The sequence below is a fragment of the Lolium rigidum genome, chromosome 7, assembly GCF_022539505.1.
Source record: "Lolium rigidum isolate FL_2022 chromosome 7, APGP_CSIRO_Lrig_0.1, whole genome shotgun sequence".
Lineage (NCBI taxonomy): Eukaryota > Viridiplantae > Streptophyta > Magnoliopsida > Poales > Poaceae > Lolium > Lolium rigidum.
Genome location: NC_061514.1, coordinates 358,257,536 through 358,280,776, shown reverse-complemented (window position 1 = coordinate 358,280,776; position 23,241 = coordinate 358,257,536). Strand labels below are relative to the sequence as shown.

The window sequence follows — 23,241 nt, the reverse complement described above, 5'->3', positions numbered from 1 at the left end:
GACATGCGGGTCCCTTGAGCCAGCAGCTTACTCAACGTTTCAAAGGGGGCAGAGGGGATCAAAAGAAAAAGGCAAGCCAAAAATCAGAGGGTAAAAAAAATCCAACAAAGGAAAGTTTTATAGCACATAGAGGATGACATGCGGGTCCCATGAGCCAGCAGGTTCCTCAACGTTTCAAACGTGGCATGAGATCGAAAGAAAAAGGCAAGTGACCAAATATCAGGAGCCAAAAATAATCCAAGCAAAGAAACTTGATTGTACATACAGGATGACATGCGGGTCCCATTGTGCGGCAGTGGTCCCAACGTTTCAAATGCGGCTTGAGATCAATAGAAAATGAAAGTAGCCAGAAATTAGGGGGTCAAAAAAACTCCAAGAAAGGAAAGCTTTATCGTTCATACAAGCTGACATGTGGGACCTATGAGCCAGCAGCTTACTAAACGTTTCAAAGGCGGCAGGGGATCAAAAGAAAAAGGAAATAGCCAAAAATCCAAGAAATCAAACTTTTATTGTACATAGAGGATGACATGCGGGTCCCATGAGCCAGCAGATTCCTCAACGTTTCAAACGTGGCATGAGATCGAAAGAAAAAGGCAAGTGACCAAATATCGGAGCCAAAAATAATCCAAGAAAAGAAACTTTATTGTACATAGAGGATGACATGCGGGTCCCATTTTGCAGCGAGCGGTCTCAACGTTTCCAAGGCGGCACATGACCAAAAGAAAAATGATGTAGCCGTAAATCGTGGGGTGAAAAAAATCCAAGAAAAGAAAGATTTCAATTGGGCTGGATCTCGGACATCTGGGCCTTCGAACTATCCTTCTGGGCCTTTTGACTCCTACAATTTCAGCCCACTCCAGAACATGAAAGTTCGGATTTTTCTCAAAAAAAAAACAGAAAGTCCTATGCTTCGCCAAAACAAAAAACAAGGAGATTCAAGATATAAGTTGTAAAAATAAAGATTTAATTTATCCGTTTGCAATAGCTCAGAGCGAAATACACTATTTATTGTCTGCAAAATAATCAAGATATCACATGTTTCTTGTACGGGGAGGTCGACATCGGGGACCCATGAGCCAGCGAGCGTCGTCAACGTTTCAAAGGCAGGGGGTCGAAAATAAAAAAAATAAAAAATCAGTTGGTAAAAAAATCCAAGAAAAGAAAACATTTATCGTTCTGAGAGGATGACATGCGGGACCGATGAGGCAGCAGCATCCTCAACGTTTCCAAGGCGGCAGGGGATCAAAAGAAAAAAAAAGGAAATAGCCAGAAATTAATTAGGGGTAAAAAATAAATCCACCAAAGGAAACTTTTATTGTTCATAGAGGATGACATGTGGGACCGACCTGCCAACAGCGTCCTCATCGTTTCAAAGGGGGCAGGGGATCGAAATAAAAAGGCAAATAGCCGGAAATTAGGGGTCAAAAATAACTCCAAGAAAGGAAACTTTTATTGTTCGTAGAGGATGACATGCGGGACCCATGAGCCAGCAGCTTACTCAACGTTTCAAAGGCGGCATGAGATCGAAAGAAAAAGGCAAGTGACCAAAATATCAAGATTTATTGTACATAGAGGATGACATGTGGGTCCCATTTTGCAGCAGCGGTCTCAATGTTTGAAATGCGGCTTGAGATCAAAAGAAAAAGAAAGTAGCTAGTAATTAGGGGGTCAAAAAAATCCAAGAAAAGAAAGTTGATGGACATAGAGGATGACATGCGGGTCCCTTGAGCCAGCAGCTTACTCGACGTTTCAAAGGGGGCAGGGGATCAAAAGAAAAAGGCAAGCCAAAAATCAGCGGGTGAAAAAAAATCCAACAAAGGAAACTTTTATAGCACATAGAGGATGACATGCGGGTCCCATGAGCCAGCAGGTTCCTCAACGTTTCAAACGTGGCATGAGATCGAAAGAAAAAGGCAAGTGACCAAATATCAGGAGCCAAAAATAATTCAAGAAAAGAAACATGATTTACATAGAGGATGACATGCGGGTCCCATTTAGCAACAGCGGTATCACCGTTTGAGAGGCAGCTGGGGATCGAAAGAAAAAGGCAAGTGACCAAATATGAGGTGTCAAAAAAATCCAAGAAAAGAAAGTTTTATAGTACATAGAGGATGACATGCGGGTCCCATTTAGCAGCAGCGTTATCACCGTTTGAGAGGCGGCAGGGGATCGAAAGAAAAAAGGCAAGTGACCAAATATGAGGTGCCAAAAAAAATCCAAGAAAAGAAAGTTTTATAGTACATAGAGGATGACATGCGGGTCCCATGAGTAAGCAGCTTACTCAACGTTTCCAAGGAGGCAGGGCATCAAAAGAAAAAGGAAATAGACAAAAATCAGAGAGTGAAAAAAATCCCTAGAAAATAAACTTTTATAGCCCATAGAGGATGACATGCAGGTTCCTCAACGTTTCAAACGTGGCATGAGATCGAAAGAAAAAAACGCAAGTGACCAAATATCAGGAGCCAAAAATAATCCAAGAAAAGAAAGTTTTATAGTACATAGAGGATGACATGCGGGTCCCATTTAGCAGCAGCGGTGAGAGGCGGCAGGGGATCGAAAGAAAAAGACAAGTGAACAAATTTGAGGTGCCAAAAAAAACTCCAAGAAAAGAAAGTTTTATAGTACATAGAGGATGACATGCGGGTCCCATTTAGCAGCAGCGGTATCACCGTTTGAGAGGCGGCAGGATCGAAAGAAAAAGGTAAGTGACCAAATATGAGGTGCCAAAAATAATTTCAAGAAAAGAAAGTTTTATAGTACATAGAGGATGACATGAGGGTCCCAGTTAGCAGCAGCGGTATCACCGTTTGAGAGGCGGCAGGGGATCGAAAGAAAAAGGCAAGTGACCAAATTTGAGGTGCCAAAAAAAACTCCAAGAAAAGAAAGTTTTATAGTACATAGAGGATGACATGCGGGTCCCATTTAGCAAGCAGCGGTATCACCGTTTGAGAGGCGGCAGGGGATCGAAAGAAAAAGGTAAGTGACCAAATATGAGGTGCCAAAAATAATTCAAGAAAAGAAAGTTTTATAGTGCATAGAGGATGACATGCGGGTCCCGGTTAGCAGCAGCGGTATCACCGTTTGAGAGGCGGCAGGGGATCGAAAGAAAAAGGCAAGTGACCAAATTTGAGGTGCCAAAAAAACTCCAAGAAAAGAAAGTTGATTGCACATAGAGGATGACATGCGGGTCCCATTTAGCAGCAGCGGTCTCAACGTTTCCAAGGCGGCAAGGGATCAAAAGAAAAAGGAAGTAGCCGGAAATCGGGGGTCAAAAAAATCCAAGAATAGAAAGAATTTTGTTTCATAGAGGATGACATTCGGGACCCATGATCCTGCATCGTAAACGGCTCGATCGGAGAACGTTGAACGAGATGGCGCGATCGAGAAAAAAACAATGGCAGAGAGGCTACCATCTGGGCCCTACATCCCTCGGTGGTGCGGATTTGCGTTGACTCGGCCGGCGAACCCGAGATTTCGAGATGCACCACGTCCCGGGCCACCATACGCGACGTTTTGGCCGCTTTCGTCGGGCTAGGTGGCCTCAAAAACGAGAAAAAAAGTTTTGACATGCACCACGGAGGGACCAAAAATCGTCGGCCATGGTACACCAGCAACCATGGCGCGACTTCAACTTCGTCGGCCATGGCAACTTTTCTTGTAGTATGTGTTAGCAAATGCGATGTCCTCCATGGACCTATCATCTATCTCTCTCAACTCACTTTGTGTATCACTCATGTCCTCCAAATGGAAGCACTAAAACTCACATGTGGGGTGGAAGTCACTCAACTCACTATCACTCTCGCTCAAGTGGGCTAAGTGGCTCTCATGCTCACATGGGGTTGGTACCAACTCATCAATCAACCATGTAGGAGTAGGTTCGACTTGCTCATCTCCATGCGCCTCCGTGGTTGAAGGGAACTTCCCATGCTCAACCATCTCAACTCCATGTGCCTCCGTAGGTGAAGGGAGAATCCCATGCTCACCATGCTCAACTCCATGCGCCTCCTTAGGTGAAGGGAGAATCCCATGCTCACCATGCTCAACTCCCTCGCCTCCTAAGTCGTCCTCAAGTGGTGGCATCTTGGAGACTTGTGCATTGAGCTCGTCGAAGTAGAGCTTCTTGGCGCTTGGCGTTGTGCATTGCCATGCCATGTGACCCTTTGCCTTGCACACCTCACATAGGAGATTGGGACATTCCCGTGGAGGGTGGCCTTGTTGCTTGCACTTGTAGCATTGGAGTCCATAGGCGTATGGCGAAGTAGGGGCCATTGTGGTGGTGGCACAAGAGTTAGGAGTCGCCGTATGAGGAAGGTCTTCATGTCGAGGTTCTCGTTTTCTTGCCTCATCACCATATCTTGAGTGGTGTCGTCGAAGATCATGTGTGAAAGGATGTCGATGTAGACCATGAGGTGGTGGTGGTCGACGATGATCATGAGATGGTGTGAGTCGATGACGGTCCTTGCCGTGCCTAGATGATGGCTCATGTTGGGGGCGCTCGTGATGCTCCATATGATGTCTGTGATGTCGATGATCTTGTGCATAGGCACTCTCATGATGGCGCCATGTGGAGCTCGGAGAAGTGTGTCGATGACGCTCATGATGGGGACGCTCTTGAGGATCCATATGATGGTGCCATCGTGGAGGTCCGCTATCTTCATATGTAGCTCCATTGGCCAAGTAGGTGACTAGGTGAGGCTCCGCCATGGTGTCGATGTCATAGGCGTGGCGTTGCTCCACCATGTCGTCCATGCTTGATGAGCCATTGTCGATGTAGAGCTCGTCGATGTCGTCCTCAAAGTGGTGATCCACCATGTCGTCCATGTTGGCGATGCTCGCGGAGCCATAGTCGGTGTAGAGCTCCTCGATGTCGGTCATGTTGGCGATGCTCGCGGAGCCATAGTCGGTGTAGAGCTCCACATGTTCCTCCACATCCGCGGTGCTTGAAGAGGTATCCTCCTCGAAGTGCTCCGTGTACTCCTCCGTATCTTCTTCGTCGCTATACATGTTAGCAAGACAATATCTATATGGTGTATGTTAGTGGAAGAACACTACCTCGCAATCTTATCGTGGTATGACAAGATTGGGGTGATCCAACAAACCGAGAGTTAGAACAATTGTATCGGGCACTCACACAAAGACACACGCAAAAGCTAGCAAATATGGTGGTAGGTGAGTGTGGTGGAAAGCCAAAAGACGAAATCCGAAATCAAGTGTATTGTCAAGAGTGGGTAAAATCCAAAAATCAAATGTCAAAGCGATGATCACTATAAACACGGAAAAGATATGGTACGCACACACGAGATGAACGGGGTTAGTGCGACCAAGGAATGAGCGGAAAAGTATAAGAAGCCCTTAATCAAGGGTGCTCGGTGTCACACTAACACAAGAAGAGATCAAAGCTTTGGTTGCAAACGAAGAGACAACAAGATTCACACGCGGCCTCTCTTCTCTTTTTCTCTCTTTTGCTTAAAAGATTTTTCTCTTTTGTATTTGGTGGCACTTGCACTCTTTTGTATCTATGGTGGCACTTTGTACACTTTTGTATGTATGATGACACTATGCACACTTATGCTCTTTTTGTGTTTTGGCGGCTTTTTCTCGCACTATGTTAGCGTTAGCTCGCTTTTGCTATTTTGCCACACGAGTACTTGCTTATAAGCTTGACTCCACACTACACACACACCTCACAATCGGGGCCACGTGCAATGTCTCGCAACACTCAATAAGCAATGCTCGATAGGATAGATCGCAAAAGAAGAGGGGTTACAAGGGAATGCAAGTTATACCTAAGATGTTAGGCGGTGATGAACACACAACTTGCGATGATGGCGGTGATGTCAAGAGTACGGTTGCAAGCTCGGGGTGCCTCGGATGTTGTCGCTTGCTTCGGAGCTGCGGGTTAGTTTCACAAACAAGGCACTCAAACCGGAACAAGCAAACACAAGTTAGCGGAAGAAAAGGGTCAAAGTAGCTTGGCAGTGGTGGCGGTGGTAAGCCGGTGGTGGGTGGTGTCGATGCTCTTGCGGTTGCGGCGGTGTTTATGGGGCCGCGGTGGTGTGTACCGGTGGTCTGCGGGGGTGACGGAGCTTGCCGGCGGATGAGAGGGGTGGTGGTGGTCGGCGGTGGTGGTGGAAGTGGTGGCGCCGGGTCCGGGGGCCGGTCTGGCCGGGTCTGGGGCCGGCTGCCCCGGTCTGGAGGCCGGTTGGCCGGATCCTCGACCGGCCTGCCCGGTTGGCGACCGGTTGACCGGGTTCTGGGCCGGCCTGGCCGGTCTGCCGCCCGGTCGACCGGATTTCTCAACCGGCCTGTCGTGTTCTTGAGCCAAACTCGTCCAAATCGACCCAAATCGAAGGAAAACGATGGAATTGGGGGATAGAAGTTGGGAAAATAGTAGATCAAGCACCACAACATCAAATCCATGGACCAAAACCACTCAAAACGCAACCAAATCGCAGATCCGATACACGAAGAACACGAAGAACACGAGGAACACGAGGAACTCACTCACACACACCAACCCGATACAATCGATACTTACCCCGGTGGCTCGATGGACCACGCCAATAGAATCAACCCGGAAGAAACGCGCGGTAGAATTCCGAGGTGAGAGATCGGTGAAGGAGATGAACCTAGGAGTGGGAGAGAGAGTGGTAGCACTAGAATCTCACACACCAAATCCAATCATCCAACAAGGGTAGCCTTGATACAAAGGGGATGAAACCCTAGGGAGACAAAGCTCAAATCCATGTCTAAGCCTAAAATCTTGTCTAAGGAGTAAAGGGGATGACCTAGGTGCTTATATAGAGGTACAAGGCGGCTTGGGTCGAAAAGGTACGCGGTTGGTCGACTCGGGCCGTTTCCGGTCGAGTCTGCCCCGCGAAATCCGGTCAACCGGGTTTCAACCGGGCCAGTGACCGGGCTGCCTGGCGCCAGGGCCGGTCAACCGGCCGCCAACCGGGAAGTTCGCAAAAGTTTTCCGGGTTGGTTCCGGTACGACGCCGGTTGTCGCCGGGGTGGATCCGGTCTGGGGCCCGGTCTGACCGGCCCTGGGACCGGCCTGGCCGGCCTGGGGCCCGGTTTGGCCGGCCTCTGGGCCGGCTGGGCCTCTTCCTCCCGCCTCTTCTTCCTCTTCCTTCTTCTCTTCCTCGCACCATGGGAGTTCCTTCTCTCCGGTTCCTCGATGACTCTTGTACCTAATGACATGTAACACACCGACATGAGGTAGCATTCCATCCAAGGTATTGACGAGGTCGAGTGTCGAGAGGAAGGAGTTCACCTTGACATATATGGCGGGGGTTGGTGTTGTTGGTCCACTTGGGGGACTCCTTGACCATGGTGTAGCGTCGACGATAGGCGGGGCTGCACTTGACGGTCTTGAGGCGGAGGTGTGCGAAAGCCACCCCGCATCATTCTTTCACTGCAGATAGGAAATGGCTGCAAGCTGATTCGATCTGAGAGGTTACCTACCTAAGACCTCCAGTACAAATATGAATTTGCATGAATAGCTTCACTGATTCCATTCGTTGCAGTCATATGTCTTTCAGCTTTGTAATGCTATTTTATAGTATGGGGTTTTCTTGACCGCTCTCAGCTTTGTAATGCTTAGTTACTTTCTAATTATTTTCCAACTCATAAGAAGATATTTTTCTGAAATTTGTGAGTTGTTTACTTTATCTGGAAGGTTTTGAACAGAAACTAAAACCTTAACTGAACAAACATATAAAGAGAATTCAGAGGATTAAGGTTAGTTCATTTTGCGATGGCTTCATTGATTTCTGCTAGCTCTGTTCACTAGATTCAGCAGTGTAGCACCTTTTTTTTTTTTGGAATATAGATATTGACGTTGCATCTTCCGATATATTTTCCACTCCTCTTTTTTGGACTATACTAAAAATGCAATAGGTCACTAGATATGGCATTATTGGTCAGTAATCATAGTACTATATCACTCATATCAGAGGCTACATCATGCCTTATAGGTCAGTAATCATAGTACTATATCACTGATATCAGAGGCTACATCGTTAGTTTTGGTTACTAAATTAGAAATGTTACCATCTTTATCAGCAAGGGCACCGTGCATTCGCTTCTACTGTCGCTGTGTTGGTTCTGATGCGCCGGGGCAAGACCTTCACGTGGCCTGCTCGACCTAAAAGTTCTCTCTCCAGTAGCCTGGTGAGGAGTAATATTGTGGTGTCTCACTGTCGGCGGCATCTAACGTTGTACTAGATTTAGATGTGCGCCTTGGCGCACGACCCCGTGAAAATCGCGTAGATTTACATTTTATATAAGACAGGTAGAAATAAGGAGTAAAAAGATAGTAAATTTTTAAGGTTTTAAAAAATGAAATCAGTAGAATGAAATTGGGTTAAAGCACACAAAATTACAAAAACAGTAGTAGAAGGTAATATAAATTTACTGGGAAGCAACCCTGTTCAATTAACTTCAGAAGGAGCAGGGTTTATTATGTTTCTCCTACAGAAACATGTACACATAGGACTTGACATAATAATAAATAGTTTTAGAGTTTACAATTTAGCGAATCATACTAAATTACAAACAAATCAACAAACATTTATATACAACCAAGAAACATGGGAAAAAATATCTTATAGCATGTAAAAGTTGTTGATTCTACAGAGAGGAACAAAAGCAAGGAAGAAACACTAAAATCATCGCCTACATAGAAAATGCATTCTCGCAGCAATGGTCTTTAGTGCTTGCAGCATCAAGAGTTAACACCACTGCAAATAAAAAGATAAATTAACCAATAGTCATTTGAGATTCGAGACAACAAAAGCAGACGAACATATTCATGTAAAGCTGCACACATGCACCATGTTGTTACAACGTAGTGATGGCATACAGAAACATTCAAACTATTCAACTATTGGGCCATCTGTATTGAATAATGAAGGTACATGGAATATTACTAAGAAAATAGTGGCTATGCGATTAAGAATTGAAATTACTCCATACTACTTACTGCCATTAATACATACACATAACTGCTGATATCTTCTTCAAGGACGCATCATGCACAAATATTAATATGTTCTACACAATTAATACGAAGAGAGATGTTTTTTTTTATTTCTTACTTCCTTTTAGCAGAGTAGTAGTCTCACGTAGACGGCCGTCAGAGTCATGCATATCGCAGTAGTCGTCAAAGATGTCGGCTGCCTACTTATACCGTGAGGCAGCTCGTTATCTTCTGGCAGCTAGTTGTGCAGTTCTGGCAGAAATAAAGATACTTTAGCAAATTCAAATTGGCGCACGATCCCGTAGAGTTCGTGCTAATGCTTATTTTGTATAACCTTCTATCAATAATCAGATACTGTAAATTCATTCTCTTCATATTAAGAAATTCAAAAATTATATTTATAGGTTTTGAAAAATCGTTAAACTAAACCATAATGGTAGCTAAAATGTTGTATCCTACAAACGTGAAAAATGTTAATTCAAAATATTTTCCATTTGAGCTACACAAAAAGTCTAAATATTTTTGGAAATTTGAATCACTTTACTTGGATCCACGCGTTATTTCTAACTCATAATTTGCACGTTTGCGGGATATTTTACTGGCTACATCCTTTTTCCAATAACCTTTGAAACTCGAAAATATGTTTTTTTTATTAAAAAAGGATCACTAATGTCTTTGTGCACCAAATTTACTCTTAATTCTTTTGTGTTATCTCCTCGAGCGATTCAGCGGCCACGACTTCTCGGACGTGACTACCGCCAAAATGCTACACCCACACGATGGAGGCTGGGTTAGCATGGCATTGCCCCACAGGTCGGAGACTCGAAGGCCACATATGTTCCCCACGTGATGGAGATTCAACGGCCGCGGCGCTGCCCCAGTTCGACGGCCAGATGAGGACTTGGCTTGCTGGTAGGATGCTCCACCGCCCCCGCAGGATGCCGACTGAACTGCCAAGGCTCTTACTCCCAAGGCGATGGTAGAAAATGAAATAATATCAATTTTCTTTTTAGAAGTCGTACAAAATTTGTCTGTTGAAATCTATTCAGTTTAAATCTTTTAATAAGTTTATTATTCAGCAGTGTGAGTTAATTGCAAACATCTGCAGCTGGACTGAGCTCTTTTCATCTTTTGTAAGTGACAATTAAAGGGCATAATTGGAGTATTTTACAGCTTGGTTTGGATGAAATGAAATGATGCATGGATAAAAATAGAAACACTAAAGAATAAGGTAGATACTCCATGCCATCTCGCAAACCCATGATTCAAGGCAATCCGAAGTTTTTCATAGTTTCTGTTTGACAAAAGAAAAAACCATCAACTTCCAATATTCAGAGATAGACAATAGTAATACAGCCCTCTGAAGAATTTCAATGTTCATCTAAACAAGCCATGAACTTAATTTACCGCACCAAAACAAGCATAGTAGTCCGCTGGACTACTGCTCAAAGGAACAACTTGAATCTGAAGCAACTACCCAGATTGATCGGGGAGGACATATTTCCATATCATGGTGCCCTCCATCATTGCAATCACGGTTTGGCAAATCCCACTTATGCTGAGGCTCCATCTTTATGGCAAAAACAAAGATGTCTCATAAGGTATAAAAATCATTGAGTACACATGTTGCATTACTCTGACTCCAAAGCAAAACAAACTCGAACTTAACAAGCCTGAACATTTTTTTCTGAACGAACCTGAACATATTTGGATAGTACAAGGTCTAACAAAAACTCAGCTAACTGAGTCAATTAAGTAGCTAATGTTTGATATTTACAGAGTTACAACATGCACAAAAAATCCAGGTGACACAGTTCTTTGTGGAAGGATGTTTGGTTCGATGATTTATATCCTCCAAGATAAGTTCCCTCAGTTGCTTTCTTTCTCTTGCATTAGGACTCTTTCTCTTGCATTAGGACTGCTTCTTTCAAGAGTACACTCTACAGAGGCACGGAGCTACTCATGCTGATAGTTTTGGCGTACCATTTTCTATGGAGGACGATGCAGAATTGGACAAGCTACAAATTTTCATGCTCGAAGTAGTGACCCAATGTATAAACAGAGTGTATCTTAATATGGTAGTAACATTGTCCTGCTGTTGACTGCCAAAACCCACCGGCGGGCAGCGGCCTTGTCAACACCGTAGAGCCGGGGGGAGCCTAGAGCTGCGGCTGGCTGAGACCCCTCCGAGCGACGGCCCGCAATGCTCTTCTGGTCACACGCGGCGTTGCGAAGTGCAAGGGCGTGCCACCTGACCTATACCTGGTCGGGAAGGTGATGAGATTGCCTCGCTTAGTTTCCGCGGGGCATACATGTAAACGTTAAATACGAGCCTCGATCGGCTCTCGAGTTATCTCGTGAATCGGCTCAAAGAGCCGATCCACCCATGATCCGTACGGGGTGTACGAATACTTGGTGGTCCTGCTTGATCAAGATGAAGCTAATGAGATCTACGACGATTTAGGGTTTTCACCACATAATCGGATCATCCTACTCCAGGTTGGGCCAGATGGCCACGCACGGTGCTCGTAAGCCGATCCTAAACAAGGCCAAAAAACCAACATGAAGTTGATCCTAGGAACATCCCGTTTAGGACTTGCGAACGCCACCCTACGTGCCACAGGATCCTCCCCCTTTGTAAGGCCAAACTATAGCAGATATTAAACTAATCCTTGTAGAACAAGGAGCAATCGTAACGGATCAGATCTACTAAATAATGATCAAGCGGGGTGCCGCCCCACACCTGAGATAGGCGTGAGGACGGCTAGATATGCAAGGGTTGCACTACGTAAGCATGCTTAAACGAAGAACAATGCTAACCCTAACACATCTAATGATAACTACGTTGCTCGCCATCAAAAGCGCTTCGAGTACGAGCAACGCATGAACAACGTGGCTTGTGCTGCCTAGATCGCGAGATGCGATCTAGGCAAGCATGTCGCTTACCCGATAGAAACCCTCGAGATGAAGGAGTTGGCGATGCGCCGAGATTGGTTTGTTTTTGGGGTTGAACGTGAGTTGTTGTTTATTCCGAAACCCTAGGTACATATTTATAGTCCGAGGGACTTTCTAATGAGGACGTGCACTAAACCGTGCACGACCAAGATTCTATCTCTTAACTAAAATACGATCTAATATATTACAGATACACGGGCAATTAAGCCCAACTTGGTATAAAAGGCCGATTCATATAATTCTCCACGTATATTTCTTTAAGCCCATCTTGACTGCGGCCCACCTCTGACTTGGTTAAATCTTGGTGATAACACATGCCCCCCTGGTTTTGGAATTGGTAATTCCAAAATCACTCTGCTTTCCTTCGTCGGGTCATGTCGTGGCAAAACCATCGCAGTATCCCTCATGATGATGCCTTGCCTTCTCAACTTCTCCGCGTGACTCGGCAGTTTTTTTTTTTAGGCACCACTTCCTCGAAACCGCCGTGGCATTGAATTTCCACTATATCCTCTTTTGATTTAACCGCTCTGAACAGTCCTCCTTTGTATCTCCTCCGCATTAGCACTCCAAAAACCCTCCCAGCCACCATGTCTTCCTCCTCCTCTGCTCCATCGGATCTTGCTAGCCAATCCTCCACGTCCCGTGAGCCGACGCCGGAGTACGATGCGGCGGCGGTCCACGCAGCCAACACCCGCCGCGCCATTGCGGCAGGGGAGGAATCAGACCACGACTTCTCCGTCTGGTCCGAGGACGACCAGTCCTTGACGGACGGGGAGAGCGATCTCCGCTTCCTCGCCGTTGGGGAAACGGAAGAGGGGAGTGACGACGACAGCTTCTCCTGCGACTTCACCTCTCCCGGGGAGGAGGAGGAGCAGGAAGAGGAGGAGGAGGACGACGACGAGGGCTCCTCCGACGAGCCGCCGGCCAAGCGGTTCCGCCCTTGGCCGGGCAATCGAGCGACTTCGACGGCCGACGAGGACGACGCTGACGAAGAAGATGAAGACAACGAGGGCCCGGTCGGCGGCCATTGGAGCGACGACGAGCCCGCCGGGAGCAGCGCCGATAGTGGCGACGCCAGCGACGACGAGGGCAGTGATGGCCCATAGATAGGACCTCTAGAATCGGGCCAGTAGTAGTAGATGGGGGCAGTGGATCCCCTAGTACTCCCCTTTTGAGAGCAATTAGCTCCTTATGTAAGAAATCTCCTCTTAATCAATGAAGAACTTTTCCCCAATCTTGATTTTGCCGATTCCTTTTAATTGAGCCGATTCTCCCTTCTACTGACCTTGCCGATTCGTCCCCTTTGCCAATGCGTAATGAGCCGATAACAACGCATCGGTCCTTCAACAGAGCAATCTACCAGGCCTGTTGCCCCCCGAGTCTCAGCCAACGCAAAACAGAGACGAGGATACGCGCATGAACTGTGTAGACCTGGGGCCTGATCGTGTGTGGGGAAATTCCTTATGCGGCGTCAGCCGATTTGAACACAAATCGGCTTCTCTGAGCGGAAAGCCTTCAAGGTGAGCTGCCCCCGAGTTCTTACTCGAGGCGAGAATGCGCCACAGCCGATCCTCTTTCTTCCTCCGACAGCCGATAATCTTCCGTTCCAGCTTGTACTAACCCTACAGATTGGATAATCCTCGCACAACCAGAGTCGATGGCTACGCATCGGCTGTTTCTTGATTCTGAAGTCGATGTCTGCTGCATCGGCTGTGCCTCGAAAATTTTCGAATTTTCACTTTTTATTTTTACGGCCGACCTGTGCATCGGCCCCCATATTTCAATACCCGTCAACAAAAGATGAGATGCTTCTGTTGTATACCCTCATATTTCCATATACCTGGGTGCCCCCCCGAGCCGATTCTGTCAAGAAAATTGATGGTATCGGCTCTGTTGGATAACATGTTGAACCCAGGCAGAGAGGTAGGTGAGGATAATTTTGGCCGATTGCTGGAATCGGCCTCCACGTTGCTTGTTCGTTGAAGGTTTTGTAAGTTCCCTTCGTAAATTTTTTGGGGCCGATCACAAGGATCAGCCTCTCCTGGTTTGCCCATTGGTTTGATCTTGCTACTTGGTCAGGCTGAATGAAACCAACCCAACCTCTGACTTGATGCGCCTGCTGTCGTCCACCTTGTGTGCTCCGTAGAGTCGTGGAGCGCTACGCTCTGTCGGCAAGACGAGTACCATGTTTGTGCCAGCCGATGTCTCATCATCGGCTTTCCTCTGTTTAGGGCGCCACTCCATTTTCCGTGGACGACCCTCTTCCAGGGTTCGCTGAACCTTTGCAGCCAGGTCAGGCCGTGCCTTCCTTAGCGTATGCAGGTACAACCTTTCGGCTTCCTCCAGGCCGCGCAATCGTTGAACCCTGCGCTTCTGGGAACGGCTGAGTCCGTCGGGGCACCACCTTGGCCGGTGGTACTGTCTTCTTCCACTTCTCCCTCGTCTTCGAATCTTCAAGATCTGCCCAACGAGGTGACTCAGCGCGTTTGCTTTGTGGCGGGAGAGGCCCTAAGCGCTCGAACACGGACACGTTGGCTGCCTCCTTCCTTTTCGATTGCATTCGGGCAATTGCCGATTGTGGGCAATCGGCTCATTCCTGAATCCCAGCAGTGTCTGAAGAAGGGGCAGTCCCAGTGTCTGGCGTTGTCATCTTGCTCCCTGGATGCTTCCGTGGCATAGCGCTCGTGCTCCTCCTCATCGTGATCCTGCCGACGATATCTTCTGGCTTCTCTAGCCAAACGATCTTCTCTATCACCGTAATTGGGTCGCCGGCGTTGACCATTCTGACTAACATATTTGTTGAGGAGGTGATCAGAGAGGGGTCGCTGATATCTTATATTCTTCGCCTCTCCCTGCGTGACATAGCGCTTGCCATCATGACGGAGCCGATCGCGTGGAGCGGCCTCATCTCGTATCCTTGCTGTGAGAGCAGGCTGCCCTCATCTCCATCTTTGCCGGAGTGGTTTCCAGGTCCTACCATGTTGATGCTGAACGAGGGACCTGGCCGGCAACCTTCGTGGTAGGTGATTTCTACCATGTTAACGGCGGGGAAGGGTTGGGTGTCGACCTTCATGGCGTACTGGTTGAAAATTAGCCGCCCCTTCTCTATCGCCGCTTGGATGTGCCGACGCCACACCCGGCGGTCGTTGGTGGCATGGGAAAGCGAGTTGTGGAATTTGCGTACGGCTTTCCGTTTAGCTCTTTCGCCGTGGGGAACTTGAGACCTTCGAGGAACCGTCAACTGTTTCTCCTTGAGCAGGAGGTCGAAGATTTGTTCGAGTCTTGGTCACGTCAAAATCAAATCCCCTGGGCGGCCCCGGTGGCTTTACCCATTTGCAGGCCACGTGGGTTCCTCCCCGAGTCCACTCAGCCACTCGCTATCTCTTGGCCTCCCGCGAGGCACTTCATCCTCCTCCGTATCGACCATGACTATCGCACGCTTGAACTTGTCTTGGTACAGGTCGGGGTGGCGCTGTTCATATGCCGATAGTCTCCGAACCATGTGCGCCGGTGAGGGATAATCTGCTTGGGAGGCCATGTCCTTGAGCTGTGTTGCAAGGCCTGCTATCGCCAACTCGATCGCTTCCTTTTCAGTTATACGAACCGAATAACATCGGTTCCTAAGATTCTCGAAGCGTCGGATGTATTCTCGTCACCGTTTCCCGCGCTTCGACGTAGTTGTGCTAGATCGGCAATGCCGGACTCGGAAGCTTCGAATGGTATTGCATATGGAACTCGTTCTTCCAATTGCTTCCAAGACTCGGATGGAGTTCGCTGGTAGAGAGGTGTACCATCCAAAAGCCGATCCCGTGAGGGACTCGTGAAAAGAGCCTCACGCGTAGCTGATCCGACACTGAAGCCGGTCCTAGTTGAGCCAAATATCGGCCGACGTGCTCGATGGAGCTGGAGCCATCGGATCCACTGAATTTGGAGAAGTCAGGGAGCCGATATTTTGGTGGCAGCGGGATCATCTCGTAATCGTCGTGGTACGGCTTGGAATAGCCGATCGCCCTTCTTTTCGGCATCATGCCGAACTGGTCTCTCGGTATGGTGCTGATCTGATCCGCTGTGCTGGCCGTAGGAGTTGCACTCGAAGATTCGCCGGGTGGCGTACTTGGCCTGCCACGTTTGCTTTTCCAGCTCCGAGCCAGCTGCGAGGAGCTGGGCTCGGGAGTTTCGTCGGTGTGGCGTATTTAGTTAGCCACGTCCGCTCTGTCGCCGACGTTCCTCCTGTCTTCGCCGGAGTCCCCGATGTTGTGGCCTGGTTTGTGAGTGCCCGGTCACCACAATCCGGCACATACATGCACGCGTACCCATGAGGGATCTCCTTAGGCGCCTCCATTAAGAACCGGTAGTCACCGGGGTCGCCACCAATTCAGTAGACGAGGAATGCCGGTGTAGTCGGCACTTCAGCGAGGTGCTGCCAACGCAAATGGCAGCGGTGGACGGGACCGGAAAGGCAACTCTCCTTGATGAGTCCCGAGAGCTGGTCCTGACGGCGAGTACTGGTGGCTCATGATCTCCTGGATCACGCGCGAGCGACACGCTCCGGCACGTTGACCAAGTTCTCGAGTGGCGGTGTAGCGAGTGAGCCACCAGTGTAGTTGATCTCTGCGCCGCGGACCCCCGGTGCGTTCCTCCAACGGGGAAGAAAGGTCTACCCCATCGAGTGCACCTTCTGGTGAGAACCCCTTCCATCTGATGCCACCGGAACGGGTTCTCTGAAAAGAGCCGATGAGGTCGGCTTCGAGGGTAGCCTTGATCTCGTTGTATTGCTTCTTGAGGTCGTCAGGCAGATCCTCGTAGGTGACCGGCGTGCCGTCCGCCATCTCAGATGTAGATGGCGATGTGGTTGATGTAGACGATTGTCCCACCGGGCGTGCCAGAATGTGTTGACTGCCAAAACCCACCGGCGGGCAGCGGCCTTGTCAACACTGGTAGAGCCGGGGGAGCCTAGAGCTGCGGCTGGCTGAGACCCCTCCGAGCGACGGCCCGCAATGCTCTTCCGGTCACACGCGGCGTTGCGAAGTGCAAGGGCGTGCCACCCGACCTATACCTGGTCGGGAAGGTGATGAGATTGCCTCGCTTAGTTTCCGCGGGGCATACATGTAAACGTTAAATACGAGCCTCGATCGGCTCTCGGGTTATCTGTGAATCGGCTCAAAGAGCCGATCCACCCATGATCCGTACGGGGTGTACGAATACTTGGTGGTCCTGCTTGATCAAGATGAAGCTAATGAGATCTACGACGATTTAGGGTTTTCACCACATAATCGGATCATCCTACTCCAGAGTTGGGCCGGATGGCCACGCACGGTGCTCGTAAGCCGATCCTAAACAAGGCCAAAAACCAACATGAAGTTGATCCTAGGAACATCCCGTTTAGGACTTGCGAACGCCACCCTACGTGCCACAGGATCCCCCCCCTTTGTAAGGCCAAACTATAGCAGATATTAAACTAATCCTTGTAGAACAAGGAGCAATCGTAACGGATCAGATCTACTAAATAATGATCAAGCGGGGTGCCGCCCCCACACCTGAGATAGGCGTGAGGACGACTAGATATGCAAGGGTTGCACTACGTAAGCATGCTTAAACGAAGAACAATGCTAACCCTAACACATCTAATGATAACTACGTTGCTCGCCATCAAAAGCGCTTCAAGACGAGCAACGCATGAACAACGTGGGGCTTGTGCTGCCTAGATCGCGAGATGCGATCTAGGCAGCATGTCGCTTACCCGATAGAAACCCTCGAGATGAAGGAGTTGGCGATGCGCCGAGATTGGTTTGTTTTTGGGGTTGAACGTGAGTTGTTGTTTATTCCGTAAACCCTAGGTACATATTTATAGTCCAGGGGACTTTCTAATGAGGGCGTGCACTAAACCGTGCACGACCAAGATTCTATCTCTTAACTAAAATACGATCTAATATATTACAGATACACGGGCAATTAAGCCCAACTTGGTATAAAAGGCCGATTCATATAATTCTCCACGTATATTTCTTTAAGCCCATCTTGACTGCGGCCCACCTCTGACTTGGTTAAATCTTGGTGATAACACCTGCTCAAATGAAGTAGTGACCCAATGAAAAACAATATCATATTCACCCGTGCTACAATTAAACAGTGGTGATCGGGCTATGAAATTCCAAAGAGGACCTTTTACTGATGTACCAGGAATCAGCGGTAGCGCTTTTCGATCATTAGGCTAAGCTGGGCTAGTTCCCAGTTTAAGGAACATGCACAACAAAACTGCCCTACCAGTGCATTTCAGTCAGGTTCGGAAATCACATAGCAATAACATGATGTAACATCGGAGTTATACAGAAATAGTTAACCGCTAGTAAGCAAAGATACGACACGATGAACATCTAAAAGTCCAATTAGCTGTGAGTATGAAAAAAACATAGCACTATCAATCAACAATACACCGAGTATTGTGAAGAGTTATATCAATAAATCATGTTGGGTGAACTTTCAAATAACACTAAGTAAAATAAGAGCAGGGCATCTAGGAGATATTAATAAGTAAAAATACACAGTGTCCTACGGACAGGGTGTTTCTGCACCCGGGTGCATATGCACCCTTTATTTGAAATGCATATTAAACATATTTCCAAATGTTAAAAAAATAAAAACAAAAATGCCTCGTGTATACCTTGACATGTTACATGTTCACAAAGTTGTTTCAGCAAAAACCGATATGTTTTGTGCCCTGTACTAAAAAGACAAATTTTTGGTGTTAAAATAGTCTATTTCTCGAGGCATTATTTGTCTTTTTTACACATGGTACAAAAATTGTTGGTTTTACGTGAAACTTTATGTGTACATATAGAACATATCCCTCTACATGCTAAATTTTTTTCCTAAATTTTTTTACTTTTTGAAATATGTTTTATACATACCAGGTGCATATGCACCCATGATCAGTTTTGGTTTTCCGAGTGTCCTACACAATAGATAAGGAAACAAACCACTCATATTTTTTCTCAGTTCATATCAACATATGAAGTGGAAATAGAATAAACAAGTACATGAATTTAAATAAGCAACCTGATTTGCTAGGAAGAAAATGGCATGCTCTTCATTTAGGCGTAGAAAAAGTTACTAATTTCAGTACTTACCTTTCTTTAACTAATATATATGAATGATACCTCTTCCACTTTATTCATTATAAATTAAATAAAAGCTTTTGAATTTATGGATATATGAAATTTCCCTAACCATGATAGAAAGCCCTACATGCCTCACTATTCTATTCTCGTAGTAGCATCTTAGAAACCTTTAATTATTTTGAGCTAAACAAATAACCATACAACTACGCATGGTATTCTCTCATTTGATGGTTTAATTTGGGCAAACGTGTGTTACTTGAAACCTGTGGAAACAATGTGACCAACTTATGTAAAGAAAAAGCAAGCACTACTATGCAGCTTTAACCTATTGCCTCACGACTGACAGAGAAGGCCACTGGCATATAGAGATGAAACTGACTTAAGGATATACAGTGCAGGGAACCATTAGTTCTGTAGCACAAAAGCCAAACAATATGTGCATTGATTGGTAGCAGAAAAATGAACTACAAATGGATGATGTGAGCGGATGAAGCAAATGCAACGTATTCAGAGGAAGATAGGATAGCATGGAAATCAAATGAACCCATCAGGCTGCACAGCCATCACAGAAATGTCAGCAGGCATATGATTTATGGAAACCAAGCCTGCATTCATACAATATTAACTAACCTGACGGTGTACTACTCGCCAGGTTTGATAGCACCATACTTCCTGAACTCAGCTCAACAATTTCGACAGTTGCATCAACAGGCAGGCTATGTGCTCTCATTTTTGGTCTTGACCTATTGTCATAGAAGCCAGTAAGCAAGCATAAACATCAAGTTAATTATCATTTGGTATTCAGAACTATCTCAATTCAACTAAGCGGGGAAAGTGCAGGAAAACAAGACAAAACTTACAATCGATGCATAATACTTCTTGATAACATCCTGTAATCATACAATCACCACCATCGACTATATGATACAATTACCCGGAAGCAGCAACGATCCAAAGCACGATAAACTGATAATATTTGGATACATTACTTTGTTGATTAGCCGTAATTTCTTGATATATGACTTCATGGTTCATGCTGAAGTAAAATTGTAAAAACATGGAAGTAGTATAAGTAAAGTACTTATTCCAGATAACATGGATAGGTTGCCCTTTCTTATTTTCCTTTGGAAAGTACCAAATATAACAAATGTGCATGTACGAACGAACTCTGAGCAAATAAATAAATCCATTTTTCATATGTATTCCTCATCAAGCAATCGTAGGTAGCAGAGTTGATGGATTTATCAGGGCAGACTCTATTCCCTTGCCTAGCATATCCAGAAGCAATCTTGCTTGCATGTCCAATAAAGTGCTCTGACATCTTGCCTGATCTTTCAGTTGCCAAAAAAAGACTATTTTGAGCATTTGTTCCTTCAATAGCCTACACTTTATCCTAGCAAGTAAATCAATCAATCACAAGTTTTAGAAAGTTAATGCCAAATCCATGTGCCAAGAAACCCATTTTTCTTGATGTAAGGTTCCAATCTTAACAACGCTGCTTCATAAGGCAGCAATGCTTATCAGGTGCTTATGCATATAAATAACTCTTAATTATTAAATAACATGTATGGCTAAGCATATATGAAGTACATGTGTTTGGTGAAGGGGTTAATGGCACTCTTCACTCCAAAGATGTGCAAGTAAATATGTAAATCACAAGGCTACTACAAAAAGAAGTGAAAGGAAGCTGTCCTAAATTAGGGGGGAGGGGATGCTGCTTGTGTGCATATGCATGTCCCTTTGTGATTGCAGAGATAAGAATGGTAGAAGAACCATGGTAAACGATAAATGTGGTACCTCAGTACGTCATTGGGGTAGAGAAACTTCAGTCCCTTGAGATGTGCTCAGACAACAATGTTCATGACCTCTACCGTTCTCCTCACCATCCACCCACTAGTCTGATAACCCAAAACAATTCTCATTCCTTGAGACATCATCTCCGGCAATTTAGGATCCCCATCTTCTTCGGTCACGCCATGAGATCCTCCTAAAATGCACCCACATAAATCAATTAAACCTGAGGGAGATATTTAGATCAAACAACCATGAATCCAATCCTCTACAGGCTTAATAAATCACTCTGAGAAGCTAACATGTATACATTTTGTTCTTATCAGTAGCAAGTTAGGGGCATGCCTTGGGAACAACCATGCGCTGGCATATAAACAAACTGAACTTCGTATAACTAATCCTAATTTTTATAATCATAGAATCCTCTACTGGTTTCATTGATCATACAATGCAGATATTATGTACACATAGAAGATAATTAAATACCAAAATCCCTATTTTTGCAGGCCTGGCTCTGCATATATGCACCAACAACCACATGGCAATACTCCTAGGCAATGCCAAACATATTCCACATAGCTATCAGAGATCCAAGCTAGATTACATATATAAAATCAAAGGTGATAAAAGAGAAATAGATTGCTGGACACTTCAAAATTATAAAAAGCAAATGGATTATGGTGACAAAAGAGAAAATATCTACTGGAAATTCGAGAAACAATTCAATATTCATAGAAGCAAATGAATTATGATGAGAGAAACGACTTAAAGGTGATAGTATGGGAAAAATCGAATTTACCGGTGGTCATTTAGCTTCCTCTGCAAAATTAGCAACTGCATCAAATCCAACATAGGCAAATAAGACTACTGTGGATCCGGTTTCAACACCTTCGAAACCATTTGGCATAAATGGTGGCCAGTTTGATACATCCACCTCAAACACACCAGCAAATACATTGACTATGGCCTGAATATCTGCATCACGTAAGCAACTGCATTACTACATAAAGTCAAACACAGCAAAAAGCAAAAACAAGTAAATAGTTAATTGGGCAAAGACACTAAATGCGTCATATAAGGTGTTGGGTCTGTTATGAAAAGACACTAAATGCATAGCTGAACCCCCATGAAGACATAAGTATTACTATAATTTTCAAGACTTAAACTGTGAGCTTATCATGTCATTTAGACAATATGGAATTTTCTGAATATTATTTAAATCGAAGTTGCAGGAAGAATTGAAATGCATGAAAAGGCAAAGGGTATACCATGCCAACTCAACAGCAACATTCTGATGTAAAAGCTCTTGGATTTTATGCTCCCTCAGTTTCTAAATTTCTTCAAGCTTGGTACACAGGTTGCGATGTAGCATTTGCATCCTGGTTCTCATACCTTGCATGTAAACAAAGCAACAAACAATAAATCTAAAATGTGTAGGTGCCCTATCAAATAAAGAGATGGAATTTAGATCTACAAAAAGGAGCTACAATCCCCCTATTAGAACTTATTCACGAAATGCTGGCCAAAATAAAAAAACAATGACATACAAATAATCTCTTTGCCCATACCATCAAAAAAGACCAGCCTAATATAACCAAAATCTAAAGAATATTGTATACACCCTGCTCTGGAGTAGTTCATGCCAAACAAATAATTATCCATGAAACAAAACTAACGAACGTTCAGATCACACATAAAACATACAAGCCAAATCAAAAGGGGGAAAAGTCGAGTAAAATGACCAAATTGGCAGTAAGGAGCCAAATGGATTGGAGGATCATGACAACCACATTGAATCTTGAAGCATCCATCCGGTCTCCCTCTCGTCGTTGCCGAGGACCACCACCACGCGCTGCCACTTCCTGTCAATAATAATATTAGCTAGAGTTGTCATCAAGCACCTTGTGAGCATATGAAAACAGATCTGCACCAACAAATAAAGTTACAAATAAAGTTGAGATTTTCTCTATTCCTTTGAGAGAGAGAGAGAGAGAGAGAGAGAGAGAGAGAGAGAGAGAGAGAGAGAGAGAGAGAGAGAGAGAGAGAGGAGAGAAAGAGAGGGAGAGGAGATAACTTGCTGGTCTCGTTTGAAGAAGAGGCAGAGGAGGGCAGGTTCCTGGGCTGCTGGTCTGCATCCTCGGTGACAAAGTAGGCCAGAAGATCGTGTGCTCCTCCTCCCAGCAGTCCCCAGCAACTCTGTGGGGGTGCCGGCCCGCCCCTTGCTCTTCCTCGCCATCAGTGGGTCGGGCGACCGCCTCCACGTATCTTCTGTCCCGCTCGTGCCCAAGGCCGGCGCCCAGCTCGTCCCGCACGCGGTGCTCGTCCCCAAGGTCGGCGCTGCTGCCGCCCGGCCATGGCGAAGATGGGAGATCGGCCAAGAGGGAGTGGTGGCTG

At 46.0% G+C, this 23,241-nt stretch overlaps 2 long non-coding RNA genes across 8 annotated transcripts; both read right to left on the bottom strand.

Annotated features, from left to right (window-relative positions):
* Positions 1 to 10,285: 10,285 nt before the first annotated feature.
* On the bottom strand, positions 10,286 to 23,129 carry LOC124673932. Of its 7 annotated transcripts, XR_006992875.1 has the most exons (6): positions 22,922 to 23,129; positions 22,635 to 22,709; positions 22,116 to 22,239; positions 21,647 to 21,822; positions 19,917 to 21,043; positions 19,580 to 19,799 (listed from the first exon to the last, which is right to left on the bottom strand). It is a non-coding gene; the product is annotated as an uncharacterized LOC124673932 (long non-coding RNA). The 7 variants fall into 7 exon arrangements; XR_006992871.1 differs by adding an exon at positions 10,286 to 10,553 and having other exon boundaries at positions 19,687 to 19,799; positions 22,116 to 23,129; XR_006992872.1 differs by having other exon boundaries at positions 19,917 to 20,092; positions 20,854 to 21,043; positions 22,116 to 23,129.
* LOC124673934 lies at positions 10,648 to 18,588 on the bottom strand. Its single transcript, XR_006992876.1, has 2 exons — positions 18,003 to 18,588; positions 10,648 to 11,075 (listed from the first exon to the last, which is right to left on the bottom strand). It is a non-coding gene; the product is annotated as an uncharacterized LOC124673934 (long non-coding RNA).
* Positions 23,130 to 23,241: the final 112 nt, after the last annotated feature.